The sequence below is a fragment of the Schistocerca cancellata genome, chromosome 7 (genome assembly GCF_023864275.1).
Source record: "Schistocerca cancellata isolate TAMUIC-IGC-003103 chromosome 7, iqSchCanc2.1, whole genome shotgun sequence".
NCBI lineage: Eukaryota > Metazoa > Arthropoda > Insecta > Orthoptera > Acrididae > Schistocerca > Schistocerca cancellata.
This window is the reverse complement of record NC_064632.1, coordinates 485,342,002-485,366,729: the sequence shown is the minus strand read 5'-3', so window position 1 is coordinate 485,366,729 and position 24,728 is coordinate 485,342,002.

Genomic DNA, 24,728 nt, shown 5'->3' with positions numbered 1-24,728 from the left:
GGCTGCACTGTAAGTGTAAAAGACATGATTTCTTACTATCGGTGCATCACTTCAAGAGGTTAGTGACCGTTCAATGGTTAATATACAGCCATAATAAAACACGGTAGGTGTGACGAGCAGAGTTTATGAGAGAAACAGTGCGAGAGCAGCGTGTTTTACGGGATATAGCTTCCCACTTCATTTCATATGCGCAAGCAAGAGCGGCCCCTCAGCCAACATAAATCAGAGATGCTGGTAATATCAGGAGCAAGGGGGGGGGGGTATCTTGTAAAAGCACCAGCTGCCGTTCCACGACCTCGCTAGTAAAATTTTGATGCCCGCACGCCCGGCCTCCATACATCGGCGCTCCACCGAATTACCTCGGTTGAATCAGAACACTTAACGCAGACCGCTCCATCGACATAAAACTCTATCGAGGCTACGGAGGCAGTACAAACCACGAACGTAAGCTCCAGCATTCTCGGGGCCAGCGTTATTAACTATTAATTCTACTCAGGAGTATGGGCTTAGGTAGGATCAATGTCAGCGCTACGGCGCACCCTCGGTAAATCGTGTTGCGCTTTTGCGACTTATCATGAAATTTCCGCAGCAGGCAGCAACGCTGCGTAAAGTAGTTTCGTCGATGAAGCCCTCAATAAGCTATTCAAGTTGTACTGAAGAAGGGCTGCATTCATAAGGGGGACATGACATACCGAAAACTTTATCAGACATATGTTTCAGTGTGCTATAGAAATCAAATACACTGCAGCCACTTTGAAAGAACACTTCTATAGAACCACAGGCGATGGGATATGTACACATGGGATAGTTGTGTCGGTGACAAGAATAGTCAAGATCGGACAATGCTTTCCTTCAATTAGGAAAAATTACCAAAACCTGTAATGTGCTGGGAAAATATTATCCAAATGGCATGGAAGTTTAGTATGTTTTTATTACTGTAGTGCAGAGGAAAACTATTACATGCAAACCAAATCCACTGCATCCTCTATGAGAAATCAGCCGTGGCACACAGTTACATGTTGTAAGAGATAACCGTTACATCTCAAGTGGTGTTTGCATCAGTTCAAATCCCCATCTGGAGCATATTTGCAGGTGTGACAGGTACATTATCCAGCTCTTTATGTAGTACAGAGTTTTACTCGCCGCACTTTCTGTAAATACATTAAGGCGAATGCTAGAATTGACCGCTTCCTTTTTCCCATGTTGTCAAGTGTGCTGAGGCTTGGCGTAGGGACAGTGGGAAGTTAAATTTTACCCTTCCTTCATTTTCGACATTGCAGGAATTTCTTAGTACAGCGATGTCTTTCTACAGACAGTAAGTGACGAGCAGATACCAGTTATTCCATTAAACGTACATTCTCAGAAGCCTACACACACACACACACACACACACACACACACACATATATATATATATATATATATATATATATATATATATATATATATATATATGTTGTTGTGGTCTGTTTGATGCAGCTCTCCATGCTACTCCTTCCTGTGCAAGCTTATTCGCTGCAACCTACATCCTTCTGAATCTGCTTACAAGGGAACCTCCCCATCACACCCCCCTCAGATTTAGTTATAAGTTGGCACAGTGGACAGGCCTTGAAAAACTGAACACAGATCAATCGAGAAAACAGGAAGAGGTTGTGTGGAACTATGAAAAAATAAGCAAAATATACAAACTGAGTAGTCCATGTGCAAGATAGGGAACATCAAGTATAATGCGAGATCAGGAGCGCTGTGGTCCCATGGTACGCCGGCACGGTAGCTCAGCGTGTTCGGTCAGAGGGTTAGCTGCCCTCTGTAATAAAAAAAAACTGAGTTAATGGATCAACAACGAACTTAAAATAGATGTCTTACGACGTCCGCCCCGAGCAAATGAAACGAACGAAAGGGAAAACAAAATGAAATTTAAAAAAAAATTGTTAGCGTGAGCAGCTGCGGAACGAGAGGTCCTTGGTTCAAGTCTTCCCTCGAGTGAAAAGCTTAATTTTTTATTTTCAGACAATTATTATCTGTCCGTCCGTCCGATGCGAGGTAACTGCGCCGTAGTATAGGGACGCTATACCTAAACAAACATCGAAACACACGACGTCAGTCGACTACAGCGCATGGAAGAGAGTATTCCTGCTAACGAGGCTCCCTGGCTGGCAGTTGTCTGTTCGCTACTTTTGACGAGAGTACATTAAATACGTGAGATGTATTCCGTGGGCAATATGAATCCAGCAAATATAGCTAGCGACTTCAATAACAAGGTCAACGAATATTTTCCGAACTGTAAGGAACCGGTAAGTTCCTTAAGGGATCGAACGATTGTCGAACATTTGTATGATTATTTCCTACATTTGTTGATAAGCAGTACCTGTGGTGATGGCGATACCTTGCTGATTGCTGCGGGGCTGTATGTACCAGATGATGAGATTGTTGAGGATCCGTACGAAGAACACGAAAAGGAAATACTGCGACTTCGATCTGATGGTATTTCTTTGGGTTACATGAAGGAAATGCTCCAATACAGTCTAGTAATCGCACGGTTTTGCGGTGCGGTCGCAAAACACAAACACTAAACTTATTACAGTGAACAGAGACGTCAATGAACGAACGGACAGATCAATAATGAAAGTAAACTTTTCACTCGAGGGAAGACTTGAACCAAGGACCTCTCGTTCCGCAGCTGCTCACGCTAACCACGGGACCACGGCGCTCCTGAACTCACACTATCCTTGATGTTGCCTATCTTATGCATGAACTAGTCATTCTGTATATTTTGGTTATTTTTTCATAGTTCCACACAACTTCTTCCTGTTTTCTCGATTGATCTGTGTTCAGTTTTTCAAGGCCTATCCACTGTGCCAACTCATAACTAAATCTGAGGGGGGTGCGATGGGGAGGTTCCCTTGTTAGTGTATTCATCTCTTGGTCTCCCTCTACGATTTTTACCCTCCACGCTGCCCCAATACTAAATTGATGTTCCCTCGATGTCTCAGAACATGTCCTACCAGGCGATCCCTTCTTCTAGTCAAGTTGTGCCACAAACTCCTCTTCTCCCAATTCTAATCAGTACCTCATTAGTTATGTGATCTACCCATCTAATCTTCAGCACGATTCTGTAGCACCACATTTAGAAAGCTTCTATTCTCTTTTTGTCTAAACTATTTATCGTCCACGTTTCACTTCCATACATGGCTACACTCCACACAAATACTTTCAGAAAAGACTTCCTAATACTTAAATCTATACTTGATGTTAACAAATTTCTCTTCTTCAGAAACGCTTTCCTTGCCATTGCCAGTCTACATTTTATATCCTCTCTACTTCGACCATCATCAGTTATTTTGCTCCCCAAATAGCAAAACTCCTTTACTACTTTAAGTGTCATTTCCTAATCTAATACCCTCAGCATCACCCGATTTAATTAGACTACATTCCATTATCCTCTTTTGCTTCTGTTGATGTTCATGTATATCCTTTCAGGACACTGTCCATTCCGTTCAGCTGATCTTCCAGGTCCTTTGCTGTCTCTAACAGAATTACAATGTCATCAGCGAACCTCAAAGTTTTAATTTCTTCTCCATGGGTTTCTATTCCTACTCCGAATTTTTCTTTTGTTTCCTTAACTGCCTGCACAATATACAGATTGAATAACGTCGGGGAGAGGCTACAACCCTGTCTCACTCCCTTCCCAACCACTGCTTCCCTTTCATGTCCATTGACTCTTGTAACTGCCATCTGGTTTCTGTACACATTGTAAATAGCCTTTCGCTCCCTGTATTTTACCCCTGCCACCTTGAGAATTAGAAAGAGTATTCCAGTCAACATTGTAAAAAGCTACTAGTCTAAAAATACTAGAAACGTAGGTTTGCCTTTCCTTAATCTATTTTGAAGATAAGTCGTAGGGTCAGTATTGCCTCACGTGTTCCAAAATTTCTGCGGAATCCAAACTGATCTTCCCCGAGGTCGGCTTCTGCCAGTTTTTCCATTCGTCTGTAAAGAATTCGAGTTAGTATTTTGCAGCCGTGGCTTATTAAAATGATAGTTCGGTAATTTTTACATCTGCCAGCCCCCGCTTTCTTTGGGATTGGAATTATTATATTCTTCTTGAAGTCCGAGGGTATTTCGCCTGTCTCATACATCTTGCTCACCAGATGGTAGGGTTTTGTCAGGGTAGCCTCTCCCAAGGCTATCAGTAGTTCTAATGGAATGTTGTCTACTCCTGGGGCCTTGTTTCGACTTAGGTCTTTCAGTGCTCTGTCGACCTCTTCACGCAGTATCATATCTCCCATTTCATCTTCATCTACATCCTCTTCCATTTCCATAATATTGTCCTCAAGAACATCGCCGTTGTATAGACCCTCTATAAACTTCTCTCACCTTTCTGCTTTCCCTTCTCTGCTTAGAACTGGGTTTCCATCTGAGCTCTTTATGTTCATACAAGTAGTTCTCTTTCCTCCAAAGGTCTCTTTAATTTTCCTGTAGGCAGTATCGATCTTAACCTGAGTTAGTTTTTTTTTTTTTTTTTTTTTTTTTTGGTGGGGTTTAAGGGCGCTCAACTACTGAGGTCATTAGCGCCCAGTCACAGTTATTAGAGCACATGGAATCTAGTAAAACTCAAGGGGAGGAGGGGGGACACCAGAAAGGCCTGACAAAGATGCAGATAAAATAAGTAAAAAAGTTAGATGTCTTTGGACAAGCCAGTCAAAGTTATAAAACGCAGAACACGAGCAGCTGCTCGAGCGTCATCAGCTAAAATATCCGGTAAAGTAGATGGCAGGGACAGGACAACACGAGATTGACTAAAACGGGGACACGACAATAAAACATGGCGCACTGTTAATGCCTGACCACAAGGGCACTGCGGGGCTGGGTCACCGGAGAGCAGGTAGCGGTGGCTAAACCGGCAATGCCCAATCCGCAACCTGGTCAGAAGGACCTCCTCTCGCCGAGATGGTCGGGAGGAGGTTGTCCAAGCAGTTGGGAGCGGTTTTACTGCCCGGAGCTTGTTTCCTTGGAGGGATGACCAAGCATCCCACCACAACGACACAAGCCTCTTACAAACATCCCCATGAATGTCAGATGACGGGACACAATGGGAGGCTGCCCGAGGCAGGAGGACTGCAGCCTTGGCTGCAGCATCCGCAGCCTCATTCCCAGGCACTCCTACATGTCCGGGAACCCACAGAAAGCTGACAGGAGAACCATTATCAGCGAAAGAATGGAGGGATTGCTGTAGCCGTTGAACCAAGGGATGGACCGGATAGGGAGCTCCAAGGCTCTGAAGAGCACTGAGTGAGTCAGGGCAGAGTACATACGATGAATGGCGGTGGCGGCGGGCATACTGAACGGCCTGACGGAGAGCAAAAAGCTCGGCCGTAAAGCTGGAACATTGGTCGAGGAGCCGGTATTTAAAGGTGGCGGCCCCGACGACAAAGGCACAGCCGACACCATCGTCAGTTTTGGAGCCATCGGTGTGAATAAAGGTGTGACCGGCAAGTCGAGCACGAAGTTCGACAAACCGTGAGCAATACGCTGCAGCCGGAGTACCCTCCTTCGGGAGTGAGCTGAGGTCAAGATAAATATGAACCGGAGCCTGGAGCCAAGGTGGTGTCGGGCTCTCACCCTCTCTGAAGGTGGTAGGGAGGGCAAAATCCAATTGTCGAAGCAGGCGACGGAAGCGGAATCCGGGGGGCAGCAGGGCAGACACATACAACCCATACTGACGGTCGAGAGAATCGGCGAAGAAGGACTGGTAAGAGGGGTGGTCGGGCATAGACAACAGTCGGCAGGCATACCGACACAGCAGTACATCGCGCCGGTAGGTCAATGGTAATTCGGCAGCTTCAGCATAAAGACTCTCGACAGGACTAGTGTAGAAGGCTCCGGTCGCAAGACGTAACCCCCGATGGTGGATGGAGTTGAGACGGCGAAAGAGGGATGGCCGAGCAGACGAGTAGACGAGTAGACGAAGCTCCCACAATCCAGCTTCGATCGGACTATGGACCGATACAAGCGAAGCAGGACAGTGCGATCCGCTCCCCAAGATGAACCACTCAGAACTCCGAGGACATTAAGGGAACGTGTACAACGGGCCGCCAAATAAGAGACATGCGGAGACCAACACAGTTTCCTGTCCAACATGAGCCCTAGAAACTTAGTTGTTTCCACGAATGGGAAAACAACGGGACCGAGATGTAAGGATGGCGGAAGGAACGCTTTATATCGCCAAAAGTTGATACAAACCGTCTTCTCTTCAGAGAACCGGAAGCCATTTGCCACGCTCCATAAGTATAGGCTGTCTAGACAACGCTGAAGGCAGCGCTCCAGGAGGCATGTTCTCTGGGCACTGCAGTAGATCGCGAAGTCATCGACAAATAGAGAGCCTGGGACATTAGGTGGAAAACAATCCATAATTGGATTGATCGCGATGGCAAAAAGGGCTACGCTCAAGACGGAGCCCTGAGGCACTCCGTTCTCCTGGAGGAAAACGTCGGACAATACGGAACCCACACGTACCCTAAACTTTCGATCCGTTAAAAAAGAATCAATAAAAAGGGGCAGGCGACCGCGTAGGTCCCACCTGTGCATAGTGGGGAGGATACCTCCTCTCCAACAGGTATCATAAGCCTTTTCCAAATCGAAGAACACGGCTACCGTTTGGCGCGTTCGCAAAAAGTTGTTCATGATGAATGTCGACAAGGTCACAAGGTGGTTAACAGCGGAGCGGCGGCGACGAAAGCCGCATTCGACATTGGTAAGTAGCCGTCGAGATTCAAGAATCCAAACTAACCGAGCATGAACCATGCGCTCCATCACCTTACAGACACAGCTTGTAAGAGAAATGGGGCGATAACTAGAAGGAAGGTGTCTATCCTTGCCGGGTTTGATATAGGAACAACGACGGCGTCACGCCAACGCATGGGGACCTGACCTTCGGTCTAGACGCGATTGTAGGTACGAAGAAGGAAGCTTTTGCCCGCCGGAGAAAGGTGTGCCAGCATCTGAACGTGAACGGCATCTGGCCCCGGAGCAGAGGACCGGGACAGTGCAAGAGCACTTTCGAGTTCCCGCATAGTAAAGGGGGCATTATAAGTTTCCAGATTTAGCGAGTGGAAGGAAGGTCGCCGAGCCTCTTCTGCCTCTTTCCTGGGAAGGAAGGCAGGGTGGTAATGGGCGGAGCTTGAAACCTCTGCGAAAAACCGGCCGAAGGCGTTGGAGACAGCCACAGGATCAACGAGGACCTCATTACCTGACGTCAGGCCAGGTACCGAGGAGTGGGCCTTCATGCCCGACAGCCGGCGCAGGCCACCCCATACGACAGAAGAGGGAGTAAAACTGTTAAAGGAGCTGGTGAAAGAGGCCCAACCAGCTTCCCCAAGTGAGTTAAGCCTCTACATCCTTACATTTGTTCTCCAGCCATCCCTTCTTAGCCATTTTGCAGTTCCTGTCGATCTCATTTTTGAGACGTTTGTATTCCTTTTTGCCTGCTTCACTTACTGCGTTTTTATATTGTCTCCTTTCATCAATTAAATTCAGTATTTCTTCTGTTACCTAAGGATTTCTACTAGCCCTCGTATTTTTACCTATTTGATTCTCTGCTGCCTTCACTATTTCATCTCTCAAAGCTACCCATTCTTCTTCTACTGTATTTCTTTCCCCCATATTCTTGTCAATCGTTCCCTAATGCTCTCCTTGAAACTGTTAACAACCTCTGGTTCTGTCAGATTATCCAGGTCCCATCTCCTTAAATTCCCACCTTTTTGCAGTTTCTTTAGTTTTAATCCTCAGTTCATAACCAATAGATTGTGGTCAGAGTCCACATCTGCCCTTGGAAATGTCTTACAATTTAAAACCTGGTTCCTAAGTCTCTGTCTTACCATTATATAATCTATCTGAAACCTGTCAGTATCTCCAGTGTGTATATATATATATATATATATATATATATATATATATATATATATATATATATATATATATATATATATTCTGAACGGTTTGCGTTAGGAACTTCAAACTGTACCACTGGCTATGGGGCATGATGAGAATTAGTATGCACTTTATGGTTTGGTTTAGCGATTAAGCCCACTTTTTTTGGATGGGTACTTCCATAAGCAAAATTGCCGCATTTGGGGGACTGAGAATACGTATTTCGCGATCGAGAAGTCTCTTCACTCTCAACGGGTGACTGTGTGGTGCGCAGAGTCCAGTCACAGAAGAATCGGTGCGATATCCCTTTATGGCACCGTGACTACCGAACGGTACATGAAGATGTTGGGAGACGATTTCATCCCCATTATCAAACGTGAACCTGATCTCGACAAGATGTGGTTCATGCAAGATGGAATTACTCCATCGAAGCAGGAGAATGATGTCCTGGAGGAGCTCTTTGGGGACCACATTCTGGCTCTGGGGTACACAGAGGCCACTGTCATGGACCTCGATTGGCCGCAATATTCTCCGGACCTGATTACATGCGACACAGCCGATCAGGAGTTCATCGACAGCATTGGTGTTCCGACGCTTCAGAAGGTCATGCAGAATTTCGCTACTCGTTTGCGCCACATCATCGCCAATGATGACAGGCATATCGAACATATCATAACCTAAATCTGAGTATCTGTAGTGACGTTCACATGTTGAATAAAGTGTGTGCACGCCATAGTTTGTAACTAATCTACGTTTTTTTTCATATAGTTCAATAAATGTCACCCTGCATATCTATCTCTATTCGGAAAGTAAGGATCGATCGATCGCGATATGTTTTATTTGCAACAGTTAGCTACACCTTGCAGCCACTTCCCTACATAGTCACTGCTCTAACTTTGCATCTGTCGTAGCTTTGTACCAACTTTCTAATACCCTCATCATAGAAGGCAACCGCCTGTGCTTTCCGCCATTTGTCTACGCTGATTTATAGCTCGTTGTCTGTGCCAAAATATTGACTTCATAGCCAGCAGTTCATGTGAGCAGAGACGAAACTAAGTGGGAGCCAATTACGGTCTGTATTGTCGGTGATCAGGTACTTCCCATCGAAAAAGCTACAGGAGCATCTTCATTGCCACTGCACAGTGCGGCCGAGAACTGTCACAAGGAAGGAACCGCATGACAGTTATGTTATGTGGGCTGCATGGCATGAGGCGTAATCAATCTCTCACGAGACCCGTATACTTGTTGGGAGATACTGCTTCCTAGGCATTTTTACGTTATCATGACAGCGGGCAACATTAGCCCAGATATGAATTAAACAACACGCTGCCTGACAAAAATTAGAAGCGCCTAGATGACATGGTCGGATCTCAAAGTAACTTCGGACATCTACACACCACTGGCAGGTACGTGAACAACTAGAGCTCCAGTTCTCTCTGATAGATAGGACGACCATTGGGATGCATAGTGTTAGTAGTCTTTAGCGTTCTTACCAGACTTAGCAGGGTATATAAGGGTTCGTGAACAGCGTCAGATGTTCAGTGATTATTGTGAAGGACTCCTATGTGACAGCGTTATCAGAAGCTGACGGAGACCCATAATGAGGCCGCTTCCAGACTCTATTTGGCCACCTGATCGAGTCGTGTAGTCTTGGCCAGCCATGAATTCCTCTCTCGTGCAAACCTTTCCATCCCACAGTAGCAGCTGCAACCTATGCCCTCAGTTATTTGCTACATGTACTCTAGTCTCTGTCTTACACTACAATTTTCACCATCTATAACTCCCTCTAGTTCCATGGAAGTTATTCCCTGATGTCTAAACAGATATCCTGTCATCCTGTCCATTCTCCTTATCGGTTTTCCTTCCCTCACCGATTCCACGAAGAACCTCCACATTCCTTACCTTACCAGTGAACCAAATTTTCAAGACTCTTCTGTAGCACCACACCTCAAATGCTTGGATTCTCTTCTGTTCTGGTTTCCCTACAGTCCATGTTCCACTGTCATAATATGCTGTGCTCCAAACGTGCATTCTCAGGAATGTCTTCCTAAAATTAAGGCCTACGTTTGATACTACTAAATTTCTCTTGGCCAGGAATCCCCTTTTTCCCAGTGCTAGTGTGCTTTTTTATGTCCTCCTTGCTCCGTCCATCTAGGTTTATTTTGGTACCTAGATAGCAGAATTCCTTACAGTCATCTTCTTCGTAATTCCAAATTCTAACGTGAAGTTTCTGGTTGTTCTCTTTTCTGCTACTTCTCATTACTTCCATCTTCCTTCGATTTGCCGGCCGGAGTGGCCGAGCGGTTCTAGGCCCTTCAATCTGGAACCGCGCGACCGCTGCGGTCGCAGGTTCGAATCCTGCCTCGGGCATGGATCTGTGTGATGTCCTCAGGTTAGTTAGGTTTAAGTAGTTCTGAGTTCTAGGGGACTGATGACCTCAGAAGTTAAGTCCCATAGTTCTCAGAGCCATTTTTTCCTTCGATTTCATTCCACAGATCCTGTAATGCTTCTTCACTTTCAATGAGAGTAGCAATTTCATCAGCTAATCTTATCACTGATATCCTTTCATACTGAATTTTAATCCCACTTTTGAACCTTGCTTCTATTTCCTTCATTACTTCTACGCTGTGTGGACCAGAATTTCGAATATCATGCACCATTTTACACCATCCAGCGCTTTTTCCAGGTCGAAAAATTCTATGTAAAGCTGACTGTGCTGTAATTCTAGCACTTGTCGGGTTTTGCTATCTACAGAATTGTGTTGATGTTTTTCTGAAAGGCTGTTGGCATATCGCCAGTCTCATACATTTTACATTGCAACGTGAATAGTCGTTTCGTTGCCATTCCGCCAATTAATTTTAGGAATTGCGATGGTTGGTTGGTTGGTTTAAGGATTAAAGGGACCAAACTGCAGAGGTCATCGGTCCCTTTTTCCAAAATACTAAAACTACCCACAGAGAATAAAAAATGTTCAACAAAATAGGAGACAGACGACACAGAATAAAAGAAACAGACAAGGACCAGACAAAACGAAATAAAATCACATGGAGTGTGACGGTTGTTGGTCGACCATAGGAACAAAAAAAGGAAAAGCCAACCACCGAAAACACATTAAAAAACTTAGTTTAAAACCGTAGGCCAAAGGCCAGAATCAACACAAGACAATAAAAGAAAACAGAAACACTCAGATCAAATAATAAAAACCGCCTGCCCGAATAAAACGTAAAACTAAGTCAGCCATAGCAGAGTCATCTGTTAAAAGGGCAGGGAGCGAGTCAGGCAGTGTAAACGACTGCCTGAGCACAGTTAAAAGTGGACAGTCCAACAAAATGTGGACCACAGTCAATGCCGAGCCGCACCGACAGAGAGGAGGGTCCTCACGGCGCAATAAGTGGCCATGGGTCATCCGTGTGTGCCCAATACGCAGTCGGCAGAGGATGACAGACAGGAGTTCCACACAGTCGTCGTCTCCTTGACGGCACGGAGTTTGTTAGGGGTGAACAGGCCGCGCCATTCAGCGTCCCAAAGCGAGATAACTTTGCGGCGGAAGACTGCCCTCAAATCAGTCTCCGGAAGGCAAATGTCTAGAGTGCTTTCACTGGTGGCCTGTTTGGCCAGGCTGTCAACATTTTCATTGCCTGGGATACCGACATGCCCGGGCGTCCACAGAAACACCACACAGCGGCCGCAACGCGCGAGACTATGCAGGGACTCATGGATAGCCATCCCCAGACGAGAACAAGGTAAACACTGGTCGAGAGCTCGTAAACCGCTCAGGGAATCGCTACAGATAACGAAGGACTCACCTGAGCAGGAGCGGATATACTCTAGGGCTCGAAATATGGCGACCAGCTCAGCAGTGTAAACGCTGTAGCCAGCCGCCAAGGACCGTTGTTCGGAATGGTCCCCTAGAGTTAGCGCATACCCGACACGACCAGCAACCATCGAACCGTCGGTGTAAACAATTCCAGAGCCCTGATACGTGGCCAGGATGGAATAAAAGCGGCGGCGGAAGGCCTCTGGAGGGACAAAGTCCTTCGAGCCCAGTGCCAAGTCGAGCCGAAGGCAAGGGCGAGGGCGAGGAACACACCACGGGGTTGTACGCAGAGGTACCCGGAAAGGGGGTGGAACAGGGAAAAACCCAAGCCCACAGAGAAGCTCCTTGACGCGTACAGCGATCGGACAACCCGACCGGGGCCGACGGTCTGGCAGATGGACGACTGACTGCGGGAACAGGACACGGTAATTTGGATGCCCGGGGAAGCTAAAAACATGGGCAGCATAAGCAGCCAGTAATTGTTGGCGTCGTAACCGCAGTGGACGGACACCTGCCTCAACAAGGATGCTGTCCACAGGGCTGGTGCGGAAGGCACCAGTGGCAAGTCGGATCCCGCTGTGTAGTATTGGGTCCAGAACCCGCAACGCAGAGGGGGATGCTGGGCCATAAGCCAGGCTCCCATAATCCAGATGGGACTGGATTAACGCCTGGTAGAGCCGCAACCGGGTAGATCGGTCGGCGCCCCGCGGGTGTGGCTCAAGCATCTCAGAGCGTGTAGATGCCGCCAACAGGCCTGTTTAAGCTGCCGAATATGAGGCAGCCAAGTCAACCAGGCATCGAAAACCACTCCCAAACCTGTGTGATTCCACCACTGAAAGAAGTTCGCCGGCAAGATAAAGCCGCGGCTCCGGGTGGACAGTGCGTCGCCGGCAGAAAGGCATAACGCAGGTCTTGGCTGCCGAAAACTGGAACCCATGAGCTACAGCCCAAGACTGCGCCTTGCGGATAGCACCCTGTAGCTGACGTTCAACAGCTGCAATGCCAGTAGAGCTGTAATAAAGGCAGAAGTCGTCAGCATACAGGGAAGCAGAGACAGAATTTCCCACGGCCGCAGTGAGCCCGTTAATGGCTATTAAAAACAGGCAGACACTTAAAACAGAACCCTGTGGCACACAGTTCTCCTGGACGTGGGTGGAACTATATGAGGCTGCGAGTTGCACGCGGAAGGTACGATACGACAGAAAATTTCTGATAAAGATCGGCAGAGGGCCCCGAAGGCCCCATTCATGAAGCGTAGAAAGGATGTGATGACGCCATGTCGTATCGTACACCTTCCGCATGTCGAAAAAGACAGCGAACAGGTGCTAACGGCGGGCAAAGGAAGTACGGATGGCCGACTCCAGGCTCACCAGATTGTCGGCGGCGGAGCGGCCTTTACGGAACCCACCCTGAGACGGAGCCAGAAGGCCCCGAGACTCCAGTACCCAATTCAAGCGCCGGCTCACCATCAGTTCGAGAAGCTTGCAAAGAACGTTGGTGAGGCTAATGGGGCGGTAGCTGTCCACCTCCAAAGGGTTCTTGCCTGGTTTCAGAATGGGGATAACGATACTTGCCCGCCATTGCGACGGAAACTCATCCTCGACCCAAATACGGTTGTAAACGTCGAGGAGCCGTCGCTGGCAGTCCACTGAGAGGTGTTTCAGCATCTGGCAGTGGATGCTATCTGGTCCAGGAGCGGTATCAGGACAAGCGGCAAGGGCTTTGCGGAATTCCCACTCACTGAATGGAACATTGTACGATTCTGGATGGAGGGTGCGAAACGAAAGGCTCCGACGTCCATCCGCTCTTTAATGAAGCGGAAGGCCAGGGGGTAATTCGCAGAAGCGTAACTCCTAGAAAAATGCTCTGCCAAGCGGCTTGCAATGACGTCGGAGTCTGTACAAACTGCTCCATCCAGTGAGAGCGCAGGGACGCTGACAGGGGTCCGATAGCCGTAAACGCGTCGAATCTTCGCCCAGACCTGCGATGGAGGGACATGGAGGCCAATGGTGGACACATACCGCTCCCAGCACTCCTTCTTGCCTTGGCGGATAAGGAGGCGGGCCCGCGCACGCAGCCATTTGAAGGCGATAAGGTGGTCTATGGAGGGATGTCGCTTGTGACGCTGGAGTGCCCGCCGGCGATCTTTAATAGCTTCAGCGATCCCAGGCGACCACCAAGGCACAGCCCTCCGCCGAGGGGACCCAGAAGAACGGGGAATGGCAGATTCGGCAGCAGCAACGATGCCGGTGGTGACCGATTGAACCACCACATCAATGTCATCACCAGAGAGAGGCTCAATAGCGGCAGTGGACGAAAACAAGTCCCAGTCAGCCTTATTCATAGCCCATCTGCTGGGGCGCCCAGAAGAGTGGCGCCGTGGCAGTGACAGAAAGATTGGAAAATGGTCACTACCACACAGGTCGTCATGCACACCCCATTGGACAGACGGTAAGAGGCTAGGGCTACAGAGCGATAGGTCAATGGCGGAGTATGTGCCATGCGCCACACTGAAGTGTGTGGAGGCACCATCATTTAAGATAAAGAGATCGAGCTGCGCCATTAATACTCAATAGTGGCGCCTCGACCTGTTGCCACTGACCCACCCCACAGAGGGATATGGGCGTTAAAGTCGCCCAGTAACAAGAAAGGTGGCGGCAATTGGGCTATCAGTGCAGCCAGGACATGCTGCGCGACAACACCCTCTGGTGGAAGGTACAGACTGCAGACAGTAACAATCTGTAGCGTCCACACCCGAACAGTGACAGCCTCTAAAGGTGTTCGGAGAGGGACAGACTCGCTGTGGAGAGAGTTAAGGACATAGATGCAGACGCCACCAGACACCCTTTCATAAGCTAACCGGTTTTTATAATAACCCCGATAGCCACGAAGGGCGGGGGTTCGCATTGCTGGAAACCACGTTTCCTGAAGTGCAATGCAGAAGAAAGGGTGAAGGCTGATAAGTTGATGCAGCTCAGCTAGATGTTGGAAGAAACTGAGAAAGGCGTGACGGGGCTGGGTAGGCAGATTACGCTGCTGGGTCACCTGCTGCCTCCGATTGAGCACCTGTGCCAGTGCTTGCCATGGCGTCGGAAGGATCGGCGAGATCGAGGTCCTCAGCAGACGCCAGAATCTCCACCTCGCCCTCAGACAGAGCTTGTAGGAAGCGGTGGGACGGGTGCCACCACAATGTTGGTATTCTTGTGGACTTTCTTCTGGTTCTGTTTCTGTTTCTCTCGTTGTGCCTTCGGTGGTTCGGGCTTGGAGGGCTTCACAGAGTCCGTCTCAGGGACGGAGGACGACCGTGAGGCCCTACGACCAGGGACTCTTGGTTGTTTGAGCCACTTGCGGGTGTCTGCTGTGCCGCTGGTCGGAACTTGCGAAGGGAGGTCCCCAAGGGACCCCTTCCTTGCGAGAGTAGCCGAAGTAGTCTTACTCTTCTCCGGCTGGGAAGGGGGAACTGATGTCCCCGATGGTTTGAGGGGGTGTTGCTCCTGAAGTAGATGGAGCAGGAGCAACAGGTTGTGAAGTGCCCCCACAAGCAAGGGGGCTGGTGGATGCTGACCAATCTTAGAGCCGATTCGTGAGGATGGGAGAACCGTCGTTGCAGCAGCGGCGTAGGTCGACGTCATTGCCACAGGATGGAGCCTCTCATATTTCCTTCTAGCCTCGGGGTAGGTCAGGCGGTCCAGGGTCTTATATTCCATTATCTTCCTTTCTTTCTGCAATATCCTACAGTCCGGCGAGCACGGGGAATGGTGGTCTCTGCAGTTAACACAGATAGGAGGCGGGGCACATGGAGTATCGGGATGCAAAGGACGTTCACAATCCTGACACGTGATGCTGGAAGTACAGCTAGATGACATGTGCCCGAACTTCCAGCATTTAAAACGCCGCATCGGAGGAGGGATATATGGTTTCACATCACAACGGTAAACCATCACCTTGACCTTTTCAGGTAAAACATCACCTTCGAAGGCCAAGATGAAGGCACCGGTGGCCACCTGATTATCCCTGGGAGCCCGATGGACGCGCCGGACGAAGTGAACACCTCGTCGTTCTAGGTTGGCTCGTAGTTCATCGTCGGACTGCAGAAGAAGATCCCTGTGGAATATAATACCCTGGACCATGTTGAGACGCTTATGCGGCGTGATGCTAACGGAAACATCCCCCAACTTGTCACAATTGAGCAACCTCTGTGACTGGGCAGAGGATGCTGTTTTGACGAGTACTGAACCAGAGCGCATTTTGGACAAGCCCTCCACCTCCCCGAACTTGTCCTCTAAATGCTCCACAAAAAACTGGGGCTTGGTTGACATAAACGATTACCCATCAACTCGCGTACACACAAGGAACCGGGGTGAATATTCTCCACTGCCTCCTTTTGCCATACGTTCCTCCCATGGAGTGGCCAGGGAGGGAAATGATCTCGAATCAAATTTCTTTCCATTGAGGTTAGACCTCGATCGCTTAGAGACTGCTGGTGGAGGCCCACTAGCGAGAGATGATGTACCACGCTTCATTGCAGGTCATCCGCCCTGATGCCACCTACTCCGACCAAGGGCCCTCCCCACGGGCGCGACCCAGCCGCAGCAATAGCCACCTGAAGGGATGGCCATTGCCGGGAGTCCCGATGCCCCAGGGAGATGGGCATTTACTCCTTGGCATACGTGGGGAGTTAACGGCGCAGGCATCAGTAGAGTGATCCCTGTGTTGTCAGGGGGCTACAACCAACAGGGTACATGGCGGCCCCACCACAACGGACTGGCTACCGTGCTGGATCTTAGGTGCAAAAATGTCCAAGGTCGTCGTCAAAGTTGAAAGAAACTCTGCAGAGTGCAGTGTGGTAATCGCACCCAGGGACGTATCCCCGCTCAAGAGATCGAAAACGAGCGGGACACCATTGCAACGACGAGAAAGCCGGCTAAAGGTCTAATTGCACGACGGATACAGTGCACCATGTAAGGCGCTCTTCCCCAATTAGCTCGCTCTTCAGAATAATTTAGAAAGATGGGGGTCAAACCCGAGAGGGGACCATCACATAAGGCCGAAACATGTGAGACTCCTTTTAGTCGCCTCTTACGACAGGCAGGAATACCGCGGGCCTATTCTTACCCCTGAACCCGTAGGGGGCGAATTGCGATGGAATGTTAGCTATCTCTTCTGCTTTATTTGATCTTAAGTCGCCCAAAGGTCTTTTATATTCTGATCTTAACAGTAGATCCCTTAAGTCTCTTTCTGTCGACTCCTGTTTCTTCTTCTATCACATCAGGCAATTCCTCCCTGTCATAGATTACTCCAAGGTATTCTTTTCACATATCCGCTCTGTCCTCTGCATGTAATATTGGAAATCCCATTGCACTGCTAATATTACCATCCTTGCTTCAAATTCCAACGAAGGCTGGCTTGACTTATCTGTATGCTGAATCAGTCCTCCCGACGATTATTTCTTTTTCGATTTCTTCACTTTCCTCATGCAGCCACTTCGCCTTAGCTTCCCTGCACATGCTGTCTGTTTAATTCCTATATGACTCGTATTTCTGTATTCGTGAATTTCCCTAATATTATACTTCCTTCTTCTGCTGATCAACTGAAATATTTCTTCTCTTATCCATGGTTTCTTTGCAGTTACCTTTGTATCTATGTTTTTCTTTCCAAATTCTGTTATTGCTCTTTATAGAGATGTCCAGTCTTCTTTCTCTGAACTGCCTACTGAGCTGTTCGTTATCGCAGTATCTACAGCCTCGGAGAATTTCAAGCGTATCTTTTCATTCCCTAGTACTTCCGACCCACATCTATGCGCACTGATTTTTCGTGACTTGTCTCTTAATCGTCGGCTTGCTCTTCATCACTACGAAATTTTGATCTGAGTCTATATCTGCTCCTTGCTACGATTCACCACCCAGGATATGATTTCAGAATCTATGTCTAACCGTGATGTAATCTAACCGAAATATTCTCGTGTCTCCTTGTCTTTTCCAAGTATACCACCTCCTCCTCTTCTGGTGCTCGAGCAGACTATTCGCAATTACAAGGTGAAATTTATTGCAGAACTCAATTAGCCTTTCTCCACTCTCATTCCTACTACCAAGCCCATATTCTCCCAAAACCGTTTCTTTCACACCTTGCCCTAGGACCGCTTTCAATATCCCATATATTTTCTCTGCCTCTTCATCTTCTGCCTGAAGTTTTGTGCAGTAGAGCGCTTGCGATTCCCCATTTGGCTACCTGATACAGTCGTACAGTATACAAATTTGTGAGCTATTGAGATGCGACAGTGGTCTGATGATTGACTGCTTGGGAACGTGAGGGCAAGCATACTCGTCGCCAAGGCTCCGCCTGCTCACAGGATAGCTTCACAGACTTAGTGACTATATGGTACCTGATAATTCAAAAGTTACTATCAATTTCTAAATTTGATAGGAAATATATATCGAAATAGTACACTTAAAGAAGCCGCGTAATTCCATACAAATGTAATAAACTGTAAGAAGCAACAATATCCTTCACTGAAATTAGTAGTACTATGAATGTTCTCAGAATAAAAGCTTACGCAGTTTTCATGAAATTTCAAAAAGAACGCTGAAAAGTTATTCGTGCTTCGTAGTCATTCTGTAGTCATATTGTAATGCATTACTAAAGAAAGAATTTTTTTCAGGCAGATGAAAACATTCCTTTGATAAATCTCTTTGTAAAAAGGTGGCAGCAAAGACATGAACAATTATTGTCAGCAGAACGAGATTTTCACTCTGCAGCGGAGTGTGCGCTGATATGAAACTTCCTGCCAGATTAAAACTGTGTGCCGGACCGAGACTCGAACTTGGGACCTTTGCCTTTTGCGGGCATGTGCTCTACCATCTGTGCTACCCAAGCATGACTCAGACCCTGTCCTCACAGCTTTACTTCTGCCAGTACCTCGTCTCCTACCTTCCAAACTTTACAGAAGCTCTCCTGCGAACCTTGCAGAACTAGCAGTCCTGGAAGAAAGGATATTGCGGAGACATGGCTTAGCCACAGCAAAGGCAAAGGTCCCGAGTTCGAGTCTCGGTCCGGCACACAGTTTTAATCTGCCAGGAAGTTCCAATTATTGTCCGATTTAGCTGCTGATATATAGGGCGATTCAAAATTCTTATTACAGGCTTCTGGGTCTTGTAGAAGGGACTTGATAGGGAACTCACGTCCGGAAATGCACGTTTTGGATGTAAAATCAGATATGATCACTTTCAGATCTCTCACTTAACGGTATGCGCAAAAGCTGGAAGAGGGCGTCTCTGTCTCTAGTACCTCCCGCCGCGGAAGTCGAACACGCGCCAGAACAAATGGACGTGGCCAGCCCATAGAGGACTCCGCGTCCGCGGCGGCTCTTGTACGCAGCGGCTCTCGCGCAGCGAGGGCGCCACCGCTACACCACGTGCAGACCGCGGCCAATAGCAGCTCCCTCCGGTTTCGTATATAGGGACCTGCTCTGCCCTAGTCCACTAAGGCATCAGAGGGTTGGATCCCCTCATTCCAAGGCGTCAGATTGCAAAGCCTGGGCTACTCTCGGGTTGGAATCTCCGTCTTCGAAGATTGTGTCCGTCTGTCTGTCTGTCTGCCCGCCCGCCGCTTACTGCTGTAGCTGTTCGTTCGTCCGTCCGTCCGTCCGTCCGTCCGTTCGCCACCGCCGCCGCCGCCAGCTGGTGCTCGCCGCCGCCGTCCTGACCCTGGTCTACGGCCGTCTTCGTCTTCATCCGTCTTCGTCTGTCCCCAGTTTGTGTCCTTTCCTTTTCGTTATGTTCGTTATTGTTTCTCCCTATCGTCATGTCCGCCCCCACCACCACCGCCATAGTTTATACTTCCCCTTCCGCCGCCTCCACCACTATAACATGGTGTGCCCAGTCCTCCTTCCATCCCTCCTCTTCTCACTCTCCCTTCGCCCTCACTCTTTGTCGCCCCCTCTCCAGCTTCTTCCTCCCGCTCCTCTCGATCTCATCCTTTCCCCCCACTCCCCCAGCCTGTCACTGCAGCTCCGGCTCGGGTGGTGGCCCGTCGGGCCACTGTCCATGCCCAACTCTCCCCGTCGCCGTCGCCATCTCCGGCGCCGCCTGCTGCGTCCACGCCGGGACCTGTCCCTTCCCACCACCTCCCTGTAGCTCCCGTCCCTCTTGTCACCACCCACCCTTCTGCCGCCGTAAAGCGCCCTAGTGGCACCGCCACTTTCTCCGCCCCCAAAAAGGCCCCGCCCCGTCCTCCTTCCCCCCCCCCCCCGAGTGCCATGGATGTCACCCCTCCTGGCCCTACTCCCTACTCCTCCTCCTCCTCATCATCCTCCTCCTCCTCCTCCCTCCTCCTCCCCCCCCCTCTTCCTACAAATACCTCCTCTCCCGTCCCAATCCTTCCCTTCTTGAGGCCTGGAATCTCTCCCTCCTCCTCCGCCAACACTTCCCTGGTGCACCCATCTCTCTCCTCACTCCCAGATGGGATTCCGTTCTCATCTCCTCCCCCAGTCCCACCCTCCATACTGACATCCTCTCCCGTGTCCCCATAACCCGTTTCGGCCCCAATGCCTCTTTCACCCCTGCTCCTTCCCCGTCTCCTACCCGCCAACACCAACCCCCGCGTCGCCCGCCGACCCTCACCGCTGTGATCACTCGGCTCAGTCCGTCGATCACGGAGGAGGAGGTGTTGGCGGAGCTCAAGGCGCATCCCATGCTGGTAGTGCGGGCGGTCCACCGCATTTTCAACTCGGCCGGCCCCACCCGCCTTATGTGGGTCTTCTCTGAAGATACCCCTCCATTGACCGTCTCCTGAAGGAGGGTGCCCTCCTCTTCAACCAGCGTTACAGGGTCGACCTCTCCCGTTCCCCTCCTCAATCCCTGCGCTGCCAGAGGTGTCTGCACTATAACGCGCATCCCACAGCTGGGTGCCGCGAGGCCCCCACCTGCCCGCATTGTAGGCAAGCGCACTTCCTCAGGCAGTGCCCTAACCTCCAATCCCCTCCTTCCTGTAATACCTGCCATCTTCCGCATCCCACCTACTCCCAAAAGTGTAAAGCTCGACCCCCTCCGATCACTCCTGAACTCACCGTCCCTGTCCGTCCTCTGGACGCCCCCACCCCTCCTGGAAATTCCCTTCGTCCACCCCCCCACCGCTGAGGACATCTTCCAGTTCCTCACCATCGTCCTCCAGAATGTCCATCCCTTTCAGCGCCCCCACACCCTTCACCAGGTATCCCTCGCCGCCCGTTCCATTTTCTACCTCAAAATGTACGCCACCTATTCCAACAACCAGGCCCATTTCACCTTCTCCCGCCTTGAAACCCTCGTCTAAATGCATGTCATGGCGCGACAGCAACGTATCCTTTTCAACAACATCCGCTCCCTACCCGCCAACAAGAACCTCTTCCTGCACACCCTTGCCACCCACCGCGTGGATGCCTTCCTCCTTAATGAAACTTTCCTCCAACCCCACCACACCGTCCACACTTCGCCCTATCTTCTCCACCGCTCCGATAATCCCCTCCCAATTGCGCGTGGCGGAGTTGCTGTTGGTCACCGCCGCCAGATCCCCGTTCGGCTCCAACCTCTCCTTCCCGACCCCACCGAACACCTGATCCTTAGTCTTTTCTTCCCCGGCCTTACCGTTACCTGCGCCACCATCTATGTCCGCCCCAACGCTCCTCTTCCCTTCGATTCCCTCTCCCACGTCGACTGTACCTTCTCCTCCTACGTGATCGCCGCCGACCTCAACATCCATAGTCGTTCCGCTGCCCAGTTACGGTGGTGGCATCGGTTCCTCTCCACCCTTCAAGGCGACCTCATCCCCATACCCCAGCACACCTGTCCCAAATCCAACTCCACTCCCGATGTTATTCTCTCCTCCCCCAACCTCCTTGGTCGCATAACGGTGGATGTCCTGGAGCCTATTGGTAGTGAGCATCTCCCTGTCCTCCTCACCATTTCAGACGGTCGTCGTCCCTGACCCGACCCTCGTAATGACCCTCCTCCTAAGTACGTCCATGACTATTCCTGTGCCGACTGGAATGCCTACCGGGATACCCTCTCCACCCAGGTCGATGGCCACCCTTTCACCTACCACCACCCCGATGATGTCACCCATGCTGCCTCCTTTCTCCAGCGGACCTTGTCTGAGGCCGTGGAGGCCCACGTCCCTACTGTCGCCATCCACTCCAACTGTCCTACCTTACCCCCACAGGCCGTCCTCCTCCTCCTCCATGAATCCCGCCGTGTCTACCGTGCCTTCCTCCACACGCGTGACCCAGACACACTACGACGCCACCGGCAACTCCAACGACACATTCGTAATTTGCTCGCGGCTAAGAAACGCCGGGACTGGCGACAGACATGCACCCGTTTAAATGCTACCCTACCAATCAACTCGTCCAAGTTCTGGTCTGCCTTCCGTCGTCTTACCATAACTAAACCCTCCCCCTACTATCCTCTTCTCCACAATGATCGCCCCCTTCCCTGACACCCTTAGTAAGGCCAACCACTTTGCCTCCTACCTCTCCGATGTATTTTCCATCCCCGATGATCCCCAGTTCGATTACTCCCTCTTCCCGGATATCCGTGATCGAACTGACACCTCTGTTCCTCCTGGTTTCCAGTACTTGGACAACATTACACACACGGAACTCAATGCCCCTATCACTACACAGGATCTCATTGATACACTCCGCACAAAACGCAACACCGCTCCTGGTCACGATCGTGTCACCTACCGTCACCTTCGTGAAGCTCCAGTCTCTTTCCTCTCCACCCTGGCCAGTCTCTACAATGTAGTCCTGTCCACCGATTACTACCCCGACCTGTGGAAAACCTCCCATATCCTCATGTTCCTTAAACCTGGCAAACCGCCGACCGCCGTCCGCTGTCCGCCGTCTCCTCCTATCGTCCCATCAGCCTTACCTCTGTCTTCAGCAAGGTCCTGGAATCTATCCTGACCCGACGCATCCACCAGCACCGACTCCTTCCCGTTACCCAGTGTGGCTTTCGGCCGTCCTTCTCTTCCGACGACCTTCTCCTTCACTTCACTGATCTTTCCGAACAGCTTAATTCCCGTCGCTCCGCAATCTTCCTCTCCCTGGGCCTCTAACGTGCCTATGACCGCGTATGACATTCTGGCCTCCTCTTCAAGCTCCAAACCTTCGCCCCTCCCATTAACTATGTCCGTCTGATCGGCTCCTTTCTCTCCCGCCGTCCTTCCTATGTCACCGTCCATCACACAGATTCCTACACCTTTTTCCCCTCTGCCGGTGTGCCTCAAGGCTCCGTCCTCTCCCCCCTTCTGTACCTTTTGTACACGGCGGACATGCCGCCGCCGTCAGCCCCCGTCCACCTTCTCCAGTTTGCCGATGACACCGCCTTCCTTGCCGTTGCCCCCACCCCCCCCACCCTACAGCGCTCCCAACACCATCTCCTATCCCATCTTGACCGGTTCACTGCTTGGTGCAACCAGTGGTTGCTCAAGGTCAATCCCTCCAAAACCCAGGCGATCATTATGGGCAAAACCACCACTTGCTTTCGCCTCCTTGATTTCTATCTCACCATCTATGGCCGTCCTATCACCCTCACTCCCACCCTTAAGTAGCTTGGCGTCACCCTCGACCGTCGCCTCTCCTGGACTCCCCACCTCCGGATAATCCAAGCCAAGGTACACTCCCGACTCAGTCTCCTCAAGCTCCTCTCCGGCCGTACGTGGGGTCTGGACCCCTCCACCATCCTCCACACCTATAAGAACCTCATCCGCCCTATCCTTTGTTATGCCCATCCGGCTTGGATCTCCGCCCCCCCCCCCTACCTTTTATAAATCCCTCCAAATCCTTGAACGTCATGCTCTCCGCCTCGCCTATCGCATCCGTCTCCCCTCCCCCACGCGGATCCTGTACGATCTACTCCCCTTCCCCCACCTCCTCCTCCTTTTCCTTGAAAGGATACGGATCCTGTACACCTCCCGCAAACTCGATCCTCCTCACCCACTCGTCTCCCCGCTCCTCTCCCACCCCCGCCCGCTGCCGCGCCTGTATTCCAACGTACCACCCTGTCTCCATCTCTCCACCCTGCTTACCCTCTCCCACAGTGGCTTCCTCCAGCTCCCCCTCCCTGATGATGTCCTCCTCCCCTCCATCTACCCCTCCTACCAACTTTGATCCTCCCTCCCTCTTCCTGTATCTGTTCCTTTGGGCACCCTCCATCCCTCTCCCCCTCCTCCCCACTTCTCCCCCGGGCCTCAACTCCCCTGTCCTTCTACTCCTCCTCCCCTCTCCTCAGCCATTGGCATCTCTGTTCTCCCCTCTCCACCCACCCTCACCCTGCTTCCCCTCTTGGCAGGTCCCCAGACTCGCACACGCTACATGGACTTTTGCGCGCCGGAGGTCATCGCCATCTGTGTCTCGTGTGTGTGACATTGTTTCGTGTTTTTAGTGTCCGCCGTCACGCTTCTCCGGTCACTTGTGGCATCGGATTCATCAGTGTTCTGTGCGCCGTGTCAACGTGTTTTCAGTGTCTTTCTCGTCGAGTGTGAATGGCTCCGTTTTTTTTTGTGTGACTGTGACCACTATTTTTTTTGTCCGTCACTATGCTCATTTTCATTCTCCATTTTTTGTACTGTGATTGTCAACTCTCTGGCTGAAGAGCGGCGTAGCATGCCGCTGCCAGCCTACCTGTTTTGTTCAGGTGTTAAAATAACAAAGTAAAAAAAAAAACCATAGTCCAGACCTCTTCTTCCTGCCTCCTCCTCAGGGTTCTCTCTTCCCCCTTCCTCCTTCTGAGCGGCTTTCCCTCCTACTCCCCCTCCATCTCTTGTGCTCCCTTTCAGTGTCTCTGCGCTCCCTCCTGCCCTGTCTTCCCTTTTCCTCTCCCGCCCCACGTGTCTCCTGCTTCTTCGTGAACCCACGGTTGCCCCTCCTCTCTTCATCCCGCCACTTCTCCTGCTGCCCCATGCTCTCCCCTCCTTTTCCATCCTCACTGACCTTTCCCTCGGC